This window comes from Cricetulus griseus, chromosome 4 (genome assembly GCF_003668045.3).
Source record: "Cricetulus griseus strain 17A/GY chromosome 4, alternate assembly CriGri-PICRH-1.0, whole genome shotgun sequence".
NCBI classification, from domain to species: Eukaryota; Metazoa; Chordata; class Mammalia; order Rodentia; family Cricetidae; genus Cricetulus; species Cricetulus griseus.
In genome coordinates, this window is record NC_048597.1 from 195655689 (window position 1) to 195667959 (window position 12271).

Below are 12271 nucleotides of genomic sequence, written 5' to 3' on the forward strand. Positions count from 1 at the left end.
TGGGGATGGAGAAGGAGCGGAGAGTTCTATATTTTGACGCTCAGGCAGCGGGCAGAGAACTGACTTGAACTTCTGAGACCTCAAAGGCCACCTCCACAGGACACACTTCCTCTAACAAGGCTACACACACTCCAGAAAGGCCACACTTCCTAGTAATGCCACTCCTTATGGGTCCATGAGGGTCGAATTTATTCAGACCACCACACTCAGGTAGCTAAGGCTAACCTCAAGTAGGCTATATAGTCAAGGAGGATAATTTGGTGATTCTGATCTCCCTTCTTCCTACAGTGTGCTGGGATTGAAGGGAATGCCACTATTACAAGGCATGTGGTATCAGGGTTTGAACCCAGGATTCTGGCCACTTTAGAGAAGCCCCCTAGCCCACTAACTAAGCTACATCCTCAACCTGATCCCAGATCTTAAATGTAACTCATTTAAATTTAATTCGGTGCTTTGCTGATCTTCAATATTAGAGGGCCTTTATCTGTTTCAATTTTAGCAAACATTTCTTGCTTCTTCAAATTCACTATCCAATTAATTATTGGATCTTAGGCATATTGATGGCTGATATTTTTATATTTGACATTTTGAAGAAAGAAAGCATATATTTCAAAGCAAGTTCACTGGTAAAATTACATATATGGTGCAATGTAATTTAATAACACAGGACTATTATAAAATCCTACTTTCCAAGTCCTGCACAATATAGCTACTGGTAAGGGCAGGATTGCCTGCTGCTGTGTTGTAGGTGATTTTATGTTTATGAAGGTGCATAAATAAAACCATTTTGAAATGTGCTTAATTCTATTCATTTTATGGTCATGAAATTCCTTTGAAAATGATATTTAAATTTGTGTTGATACTCCTGGAATCCAGCTGTAGAGAGGAAGGAATGATGAGATCAATACCATGCTGGGGAAACCCACAGAAACAGCTGACCTGAGCAAGTGAGAGCTCACAGACTCTAGATGGACAGCTGGGGAACCTGCATAAGACCAAACCAGGTCCACTGAATGTGGGTGTCACTTGGGGGGTCTTGAGCAGTCTACGGGGGCACTGGCAGTGGAGCCAGTATTTATCCTTAGTGCATGTATGGACTTTGGGAGCCCATTCCCTATGGAGAGATACTCCCTCAGCCTAGATACATGGGGGAGGGTCTAGGTCCTGCCCCAAATGATGTGAAAGACTTTGATGAATTCCTATGGGAGGCCTCACCCTCCCTGGGGAGTGGATGGGGGGGTGGGATGGGGAGATGGTGGAGGGAGTGAGAGGACAGGAGGGAGAGGGAACTGGGATTGGTATGTAAAATAAAATTGCTTTTAATTTAAATAAAAGTAAATTTAAAAAAAAAGAAATTAATTTGGTCCTTGTAAAGGTACTTTGGGGATAGTGTTGTGAATTGTTTACAAGATTTCTTACTCTTTGGGACAGTTCACTTTGTCCTGATCACCATAGAGAGAAACAGCCTGGAATTGGTTCTGCTTTGCACCTTGCAGAGCTGTCCTTGAGATCAAAGAGGTTCCTGTGTGAGAAAGAGGTCTAAGGACAGCAGGGTGATATAACTGATGCCAAACAGGCAGGGGAGGATGACCATTCATTAATATTGTCACAAATAACCAAATAACATTCTACCAAACCCTTTTAGTGCTGAACTCAAGTGACAGAGTAGCCACTAAGCAGGCAACGGCGGTAGAGAAAAGTTTCAGAATTCTAAAAGTCAACAGCAAAGCAGTAAATGAGATTTGTCATTATATTTGTTTTCTTTGCATATGCAAAAAAATGAACTAGAGAAAAAGCCACTGAAAAATACATGAACACCGTTTGATTGGGAACAATTTTGACAACTTCCCAGTCAGATTCAGCCAAAGGCCTGTAGAAAAGACAACTTGCAGCAACTGGTGTGTGGCATCCAAATGAGATCTTTCCTGAAAAATCAGCAAGGAGCAATGCATGGCCAAAAAGGGGGAATTTGTTGACTCCACAATTCGGTCCATGATATGAGTGAGATCTAGCAGGACTCAAGACCATTCGGAGCTTCGTCTCTGACTTATGAATTTGAGACTGATTAGAAAAGATAGAATCTAAACAAATGTATCATAAAACTTACATCGACAAATTCGGATAAATGCAGTAATAGAGTGAGAACTATGAGTTAAAACCAGAGACAGAGAGACACATGGAGAGAAAATGTCCTCATAACTAACTTGGACATCCACACAAGGAACTTCTACTCCCATATTTATTGATTGACACAGTGGGTAAATATTTGCTTTTTGCCAGTTGATGCAGGAACTTGAACATATAGGTCCATGTTTGCTTATAAGGCTAGTAATGATTTCCCTGTAACCATGGGAGATGATCAAAGTTGACTTCAGACATTAACAGAAAGTTTGTGTATCTCTGCTCTGGAGGAGTCGACAGCTCCGTTATTGAGAGTCATAGTGTTCCCTGTGTCAGGAGGCCCTGTCAGTGTGTTTGCTCAGTGCAGGTTGAACAATGTTAGTAGTTACTGTAGGTAGGCAGGAATTGTTTTCTTTGGGGATATCTGACACATTTACAAAGGCACACACATCAGAATTTAAAAGGAGGAAATTATAATAAAATTAGCAAACAGTGGTGGTTTTTTTGTTTGTTTGCTTTGCTTTGTGTTTTCCAATGTAATTGTCATTATTTCCTGGGCATCCATGCTTACTCCATAATGACTCAGATTTTATTAATAGTAGAGAAAGTCAGAAATGGCTTATAAAAATACTGTTTGCGTTTCTGAGGTTATCCCATCACTCTGTATCAACATGTATAGATGTTTCTTTGGTGTACCTTTGTTGTATCACTAACCAGTCCTCCAGTGAAGAAAGATGGCTGTTCACTGCACAATTGTTGGTCTGCAACATATAATAATTCCTAAGCAGCTCTATCAAGGGCTTGGGGGGTCATAGGAGCAGGATGGGATCCCATTTACTTGTGTACCCCAGAAGCAACACCCTACTATCAAACTATTTTTTTTCTCTGTCCACTGGTGAAGAAAATATAGCACCTTGTTTTCACTTTAGATTGTATTTCTTTAGATATGTGTAAAATTAACTATATTTACTAAGGCATGTCTTTTATTTGTAACTTCTTTAAATCTTGTAAAGTTTATGTTAAGCAAGTAGGGGAATTTTTAACAATAGTTCAACTCAGTCACAATGTACTTTATTCTCTCCGACTCCTCTGTCTCTTTCTGTCTCCATCTGTTTCCCTCTCTGTCTCTTCCTCTTTCTATCTCTCTCTCCTACCATCTCTCTCCCATCATTAAATCTTTCATATTATTTTTGTTAGACTTCCTCTCCCTAAGTCACTTATCCTCTATTTCAGCCCTCCAAACCTTTGTTTGCATGCTGCTGCAAGAACAGCTGTCAGCTTCTTTATTCAAGATTTTGGTCTGGTCATGGGGACAATGCTCAAGACGGGTCTCTTTCAGATCCTATGGCCCCTATCTGAGACCTGCCCATTCTTACCAAGTGTCCCACATCACCTCTAGGCTTGCTGGAAAGGATGCATTGCCCACCACTGAGCTCTGAAATGTAAAAAACATGTAGAGGAGCTATAGAATGGTGGTATTTCTGTAATGTTTAACTAAGGGCTATCCAGCCTGCTCCTCATCTTGCCCATAGTCAATCCTGATCATTTATATTTTAACTACTGATAGAGAAAAGAAAATCTCAGGGAAACATGTTCCTGATTTAGACCATGAAATCCACTGACTAAATGAACAAAAGTTCTGGGTTTGTTTTTCCACCAACTGACAGTTATATGATATGGAGTCATAACACTTAACAAATATGTGCATAGGATTTTAATTTCCTTTAAAGTGATGTTTACTTATTAATAAAATTGATGATCAACTAAATGAGACTAACTCCACCCTCTTTGTCATTCTCTTTTGCCCTCACTAAAATCATATCAGCTTCATCTGAAAATGATCCATATATATTCTAATATTTAGCTCATCCTTCTAAAATTCCTGAGTAATTTTAATAGCGATATGCTACGAAAACATAGCCAGAGAGCTAGCCCAGCGTTCAAGAGATACACAAATAACCACTCCAGGCTCAAAACATAATACCCACTTGCAAATCCCAGCCTGTCTAGACTGATGCCCCAATGCACTGGTTTATGATAAAAGTAATGAGTGGGATTTTGAGGAAAAATATATGGTAGCGAAAACAACACAGAAACTTACATCTCTTGCAAACTGGACATTGCATAAAGCTTGAGAATTGTGTGACCACCGGCTATTTACATGTGGTTTGGGCATTTTTTAAAAAACGTTATCCTGTATTTAAGTGCATATAGGTTCAGCCAGAAAAGACAAAGATGAACATCAAAGTTGTTGCAATGCCAGAAGAAAATTATAGGGTGTTTCCAAGTTTGAAAGATCACTAGTTTTCACTATTGGTTTGGAGTGATGAATTATCCATAAATAAAAACCTTAGAGACTCTGACCAAAAACATACACTGTGCTTACAAAAAGTACAAGTTCAATGAGTAGCTGCATCTATCATGAAGGATCACATGTATTCAGTTAAGAAAATCTGACTTAGAGAAACTGAAAAGCATTGAAGTAACTTTGAAAGTACACTGCCAACCCATTCTCTCATGCTCGCTTGTTTCTATAAAACACACACAGAGACACACAGACACACAGACACACAGACACACAGACACAGACACACACACACACACAGACACACACACACACACACACACACACACACACACACACACACACACACACACACAGACACAGACACACACACACACACCAAACAAGATAAGCTTTTAATAACTAATTTTATTTAGGAATGTCAAGATTTAACAATGACTTTGGATTATGGATTGCTTACTACAGGTAAGAAATCATGTTAAAAGTTTACATAGACCATTTTCTACGGATCTCAAAATCCCCAGAAGGCTGGTTGTATGGCCATAACAAATAATGCTTAGAAAAATAAACACATTTAACAGCACAAGAGTTTATTTCCAACCTTCTAGAGTTGTATCTGATCCAGTATGGGTCAGGTAAACTTTGTAGGGATAAAGTCCTCTTAAGGCTCTAGGTCCCTTTAACATAGAAACAGTTAAAGCCTGAAAAGCAAGACTCAAATTCTTTAGACTAAATGCTGTTCACATCACTTTGACTGTAGTTATACAACTATATGGACATGACTCCAACATAATAGAAGACCAAATGAGACATCCAGTCCCATAGATTGAACAACCCCTGTATTCTTGACTTTTCTGTCAGGAGATAGTCATTGTGTGGAAGAGGGGAGGTCAAATTCAAGGCACCAAGGCAGGTTCAATTCTGTGATCCTCCAGACGGGAATTAAGACCTGCTTGTGGGGAAGATGAAAGGCAAGCTAGTTGGAGACATTGTTGGACCAGCTAGACCATGGTCTAAGTCACTTTAATGACACCCCTCATATATATGTCTCTCTCTCTTTGTGTGTGTGTGTGTGTGTGTGTGTGTGTGTGTGTGTGTGTGTGTGTGTGTGAACTGTATATGTAACTCACACACACACACACACACACACACACACACACACAACACACACACCACACATATATATATATATATATAATATATATAATATATCAGAACTGGTAGTGAGTAATCTATTATAGATAAACTTATTTATAATATATAAATACATATTTGTTCATTTTATCAGTTCTTCTTCTCTACAGGACTTTATTAACACAGGTATTTATTTAGTTATATTCTATGGAGTGAATATCATTTCCATGTCACAGGAAAGGAAACAGAAGCATTTCTACAGTGCCTTAACTAAGAAGTAGATCTTGAATTCAAACTCTAAACTCAAACCGATTGCTCAGATGTGGAAGCCATCATATCTCCTTATTCTTCTCATAGCTTGTGAACTCTGGATAGAGAAAGTACCGCCAACAAGCTGAAGACAGGTGTGGCATAGCTTTTTCATGAAGAAATGTAAGTGAATTCTGAACTCTAGAGATGAAAAACCTTTCATCTCTGCCATCTCATACATAGAACTTGAAGCAAATGTTGTGAACAAATGTGTGTTGGTGGACTGAGATACCTGGTGGACTTTATTAAATAGTTTCCCTTTTGGCTAATTCTTTGTACTTTTACTCTCAGATAACAGCTGAAAGGCTAAAATGTTCAAATTAAGGCAAAGACCTCTCCAGAAAAAAAAAAAAGAAATTTTATTTAAATTTTTCTAGGTTTGCTTTGCTCATTTTCAACCTGGCAAGAAAAACACACTTTATAATTATTGGAAATTGATGCAGACCATAATACACACAGCAGAAAAGTAGACAGCTGCACTCGGGTATATTAACCTTATGTGACTTCTCTACTGTATTGTTGTTTTTTTAATAACTTTTTATTTAAGTTTAAAAAGTCTTATTTTACATACCAATTCCAGTTCCCTCTCCCTCCCATTCTCCCATGCGCCCCACCAAACTCCCATCCCACCTCCTATCCACTCCCCAGGGAGGGTGAGGCCTCCCATGGGGGATCATCAAAGTCTGTCACATGATTCTTTTTAATGTTTTTTTTCTTTAATTTCTAGAATGGCTACCATTTTGTATGAATCCTCACCAGACATCTTCCCTGCCTTTACATAACTTTACACATTCTATCTTGTTTTATATTTATCCCCCCCCCCACTTCTTCAGTGGTCCTTGCTATATTATTTTTTGCCTTTTAAAACAATGCCCAATCTACAGGTCAGCCAATATGTTCACTGATGGGGGAAGTTAATGGTTACTTGGGGGAGGGGTGCTATTTCTTCATTGGCATAGGCATATGAATAATTGGCATTATTCATACTAATAAATTATTCATGCTCCGGGAAGTAATCTTCCTCTTGATCTAATTCAAGCAGCTCAATTAAACTTATGAGGTGACACAGCAAAAGAACACATGAAAATATGAGAGGGATTTGGGAAGACAAAAAACTTCAGTAGAAAAGAGGAGGGAATTAGAGAGAGGAATGGGTAACTGAAATCCATACTATACATGTATGAAACTGTCAAGGAATTTTCAAACAATGTCTGATCTCACTTTACTACACATGGTCTTGATGTCTTTTTAAAAATTGCTCTGCTGCTCTCTGTTGTCCATGAAGTTTTGTTTCACATATTTACCTGACCACTTTTGCTTCCAACATGCCAGCCCTGATTTTAGTATCAACACATACTTTAGTGATATTTGTATACCTGCCACCAGACAACACTGAACTATGTCCACAGTTCCAAAAATGGTTAATTAAACGTTTTTGTTTTAATTTTGTATAGCTGAAATATTGTTTTCTTTCTTCTATCTTTTTGAAGACATCACAAATTTCCCATATTTAAGCATATAATAATGTAAGACATCAGACATTTCCCACCTTTAAGAATATAATATTTTAAAGCCCTATTGTGCTGCTGTATTACTTCTGTATGGTTATATGTTGATAACAAAAAATCCATAGTTCTTCAACTGCATGGCTTCCTGTGAACTTTCAGATCATTTCTCTTAAGTCAGTTGTAAAAAAATAAAATGAACAAATGTGTTTGATATAAGCTGTTTTATTATATTTTCACAGACTTTGTCATAGTTTGTGTCTCTGTTGCAATGACAAGACATTGACCAAAATCAACTTGGGGGAATGAAAGGCTTTAGTTAACTTATAAGTTATATTTCATCATCCTAACATGTAGCAAAGCCAATGAAGAACCTGTAGGCAAGAACCAAAGCAGAGACCACAGAGGAACACAACTTATAGGCTTGCTCCCCTGGCTTGCTCAGCTTCCTGCCTTGTGAAACACACAGGCCCACCTACCCAGAGGTAAGCACAGATCATAATGGAGTGGGCCCTTCTTCATCAATCATTAACCAAGGAAATGCCATATAGACATTCCCACAGAGCAATCTGATGGAGGCAATTTCTCACCTGAGATTCCCCCTTCGTAGGTGTCTGCTATTGTGTCAGGTTGACAAAACCCAACCAGCATTGTCATGAATGGTTAAAACTGAAGACATAATGCTGCTTAATGAAATTATTTATACTCAATGAGCTAGTTCTTTAAAAACTAACAAGCTGATTGCCAAGCATCTGAGCATTGTCATAATAATGGCTATCATAAAATAATTTTTTTTGTCTAACTGTTAACAGATGCTTATTGTAGACCCATTAGACCTAGGCATTATGATGGAAACTCAGAAAGTATCCCATAGATCTTATGTCTGGTTAGGAGGGAAGGACAAGCCAACAAAATTATGGAAAATCACAAGTCACAAGGTCAATTGACAAAAACAAGGAAACTTCCGGTACCCACACACTCAATGGTAATGCCAAGAAATAGCTCTCTGAAGTGACAACCTTTAAGTTTCTGTGAACAATAAAAGAAGCTTATTGAAATGGAAACTGAAGTGAAGGAGCCGAAGTGACCTAAAAGGGGAGAGGATTCAAAAAGGCTGACTGTACAGTACAGAGATGGTTACTTGGTTATAGGAGCAAGGATCATCATTAACAAGAAGGAAAACTTACAGGGAGTCAAAAGGTAGGCACACAAAGCCATACAAGACCTGGAATGGGCTTTAACTTTCACTGAAGTGGTAATAGGAAACCATTTTGAAGGGCTTAAACAGGGAAGCAGAATGAATCTATTGATGTTTGAATCCACATAATACTTACCAAGTGCTTATATATGGCTCTCACCATTTTAGAAACTAGAGTTACTGCAGTGAAGTAAATAAGCACAAACACCTAATGACACACAAAACTAGCTCTGGTGTTTTTTTTTTTTGTTTTTGTTTTTGTTTTCAATATAACAAGTGAGTTGGGTTAAAGAAGGCTTGGGCAGCCAAGGCTATAAAAAGAAAGAAAAAAAGAAAGAAAGAAAGAAAGAAAGAAAGAAAGAGAAACCAGCAGGAACAGTTGTCCAGCAGAGAAGGGTATAATGCAGATCCAGGGGTGAAAGAGTCAACTCATTGACTACAGAGCACTCAAACTAGTGAACTAGTGCCTACTTAGAGTTTTCACTCCTATGGACTATTTATTGTTCATGATACTGGAGGTACTCGGCACACCACCAAAGGAGAAAGGTAAACACCAACCAACCCAGCTAAAACACTTTTATCTACAATGGTGACCTGCCTGCAAGGTATGTCAGTGCAATAGTGACACAAAGTCTGTGGGAGTCACCAACCAGTATCTGATTGAGTTAAGGCCCACTCCATGATATGGAAACCATACCCAGTGTTGCTTGAGTGGCTAAGACCTGAGACTAGACAGCCCAAGTACCTAGGGGAAAACCAAATACTATGGTTCAGCTAAATGAACATGGCAATAAAGTGTCTCTTCATGATATTCTACACTACTCATAGATCAGTGCCTTGCTCAGCCATCATCTATGAAGCTTCGTACTGCAGCAGATGGAAACAAATACGGAGACACATAACCAGACAACATTCATGGAGTAAGAAACATTGGAACATTCAGTCCTAAGTGGGATGTGTCTGTCAAATCCCTCTTCTCAGGACTCAAGAGAACTCTGTGGGAGAGGAGGCTGAATGAGTGTAAGAGCCAGAGGAGATGAAAGATAGCAAGGAATCAAGACTTTCTAGACTGGTGCACATATGAACTCAAAGAGACTATGGCCAGGTAGTCTGCACAGGGCCTGCAGAGGTCTGCACCAGATGGGGTCCTAGAGCTGAAAGGAAAAGTGGATGCATGCCTTAATACCTAATCCAGAACTTACCTCCAATTGATAACAGCTTACAAATGAAAAATTAGCTTTCTCCAAGGAAGTTTCACTGGGAAAACAAGCAATTCTTAAGGGCAAAGATGCCCAACAGTAGATGGCCAACACAAAACAAACTCAAAGGCATCTTTGGAGGCTCTTTGTCTCAGAATGTTAAATCATGGCATTTTTTCTCCCTACCTTATAAGTCCTTTGCATACATATTATGGCTTTCATACTTTGTGTTTTTAAGGGATTTCTGTGTGTTCTAATTGTATATCTCTGAGTCTAAATCCATTTCTTGTGCTCTTTTTCTTGTACACTTATTCTTTTTCTTGTATGCTTGTTCTATTCTGATTTGTTTTTTATTTTATCTTATTGTATATTATTATTATTCCGCAGAGGCTTGTTTTCGAAGGAGAAACAGAAAAGTTTTTATCTGGTTTGGGGGTGATCTAGGGAGGAACTGGGAGGTGTAGGGAGAAGGAAAACAATAATCAGAATGTATTGTATGAAAAAAATCCATTTTCAAAAAGAAAACACCATGGACATCTTCAAGACTCAAAAGTACCAGTGATTTCAATAAAAATTACATATCCTCACCTTTTGGGATCAAATACGGGTAAAATTGAAAAGTACTAAAGTATAAAAGTAATATGCAACAGAGTGTAAAATTATCATTATACCAAAAAGCATTATATGAAGATACAAAAATACCAAAAGAACAAAATTACTGTAGATAAATGGGACCATAAAATAATTAAGTGCAAATGACAGATATGGTGTGTATTTTAGAGCCTAACATAATTTTTATAAAACTCAGAAATAATGAAAGAAAAAATGAAAACTTTGACTACCAACAGTAAATGATATCTTAAAAATATGAGCACTCTGAATTGCTAATGATACTCTAAATGGTCAGTAAACAGAGAGAAAGAATACTATAAAATAGTATGAAATGCTTCTTAGAAATTCAGCCTCACTTCTATCACTGTTAGCATGACATTGTTCAATTAGTTGAATGGTGGCTAATCGTGTCCCTCCAACAAAATTCAAAACATGTGTGCTGAGTGTCAAGGTGATAATGTGGGTTCTTAACATGGAAGAAATGGGTACACACTACACTCTTGTGTAGCTTACCATTTAGGTTTGAAACTTTGATAATAACCATAGTTGCATCCATAATCATGATTCATTTCTCCATATTCCCAATAATAAAACATAGCCTTGGTGCTCTTGTCTGCTTTTATCTTTACTCCAAAATTTATTTCTACTGTTCTCTGTAAACATTTTAGTCTCACATAGTGGAATTCCAGAATAGTATTGAAGGAATATTTCCTGTTTCCTGATTAGTCATCCTTTTAACAAGTTTACTAGGATCACTTTATTACAGGATATATATATGAGTAAATACACAGAGAAAGAGAGAGGAACTAACAGCCTTAAGGAAAGGAGTGCAGACTGCTCAATGAACAATTCTAAATGGAAAGTGGCTGCTCTAAAAGAAGAGAAGATGTAGGCTGAATAGGAACACTGAAAAGGGCCATCCAAATAACGCTCAAGGTTAAGATGGAAGTCCAAGGCTTAATGGTTGTAAAGTTTCATTATTGACCCTTCTCAGTAGAAGGTCCAGAATGTATAGAAGCATGAATAAAACACCAAGGTGTGTCTGGGAAATGATGATTGAGCAAAGTGTTCACCACAGTAGATTAAGTTAAAAGACATGCAGGAAAAGTGCTGAGGTAAAAAAAAAAAAAAAAAAGATTCTGCAAATTATGTGGAACTGTGAAGAGGTAGGCAAGGTTCTGACAAGCAATTTTAATGTGCTTCTGCATACTTGCTGCTCTTCCAGAGGACCTGAGTTCAACTCCCTGCACCTGCAGGTTCTCACAGCCATCTACAACTCAATCTCCAGGGAGTCCAACACCTTCTAGTGGCAAAAATTAATCTAAAATAAGAAACTGCAATGTAACTGCTCTTCTGAAAACCACAGACACACTAACTAGGTAGCCATTGCATGGATCCACTGAGGTACCCATGCTCTCAATGGGAGACCCAGAAATAATTCTCTGTGGCTGCCACCTGGTAGAAAAGAAGCTTGCTCTTATCAGATGGGAACAGAATAAATACAAAGTGGAACAAACTTAAATAAACAAAAGCAACTTAAGAAGAATAGTTCATGGGAAAGATGGAAGAATTCCTGAGTGAGAAATTTTGGAAATTACTTCATGTTCTGCCTGATAGAGCAGTGGCTGGTGTTTACATTCACGGGAGATAGAATGCATAGGAAGATCAAGTCTGGAGGTTAAAAAGAAAGAAATTCAATGTGGTTCTATTGGGCCTCAGATGACTTGACTAACTGGATGAGTATGTGTTGGACATCTGGTTCTGGATAAGGAAAAGATGACTAGACTGAACATTAACTGCTGTCAGAAGCCAAGGGCCAAGACAACTCCACTCTAGCAGGAAGAATGTGCCGAGTGCAAATAATGGGAGCATGAAGAGTGTTTTGAAG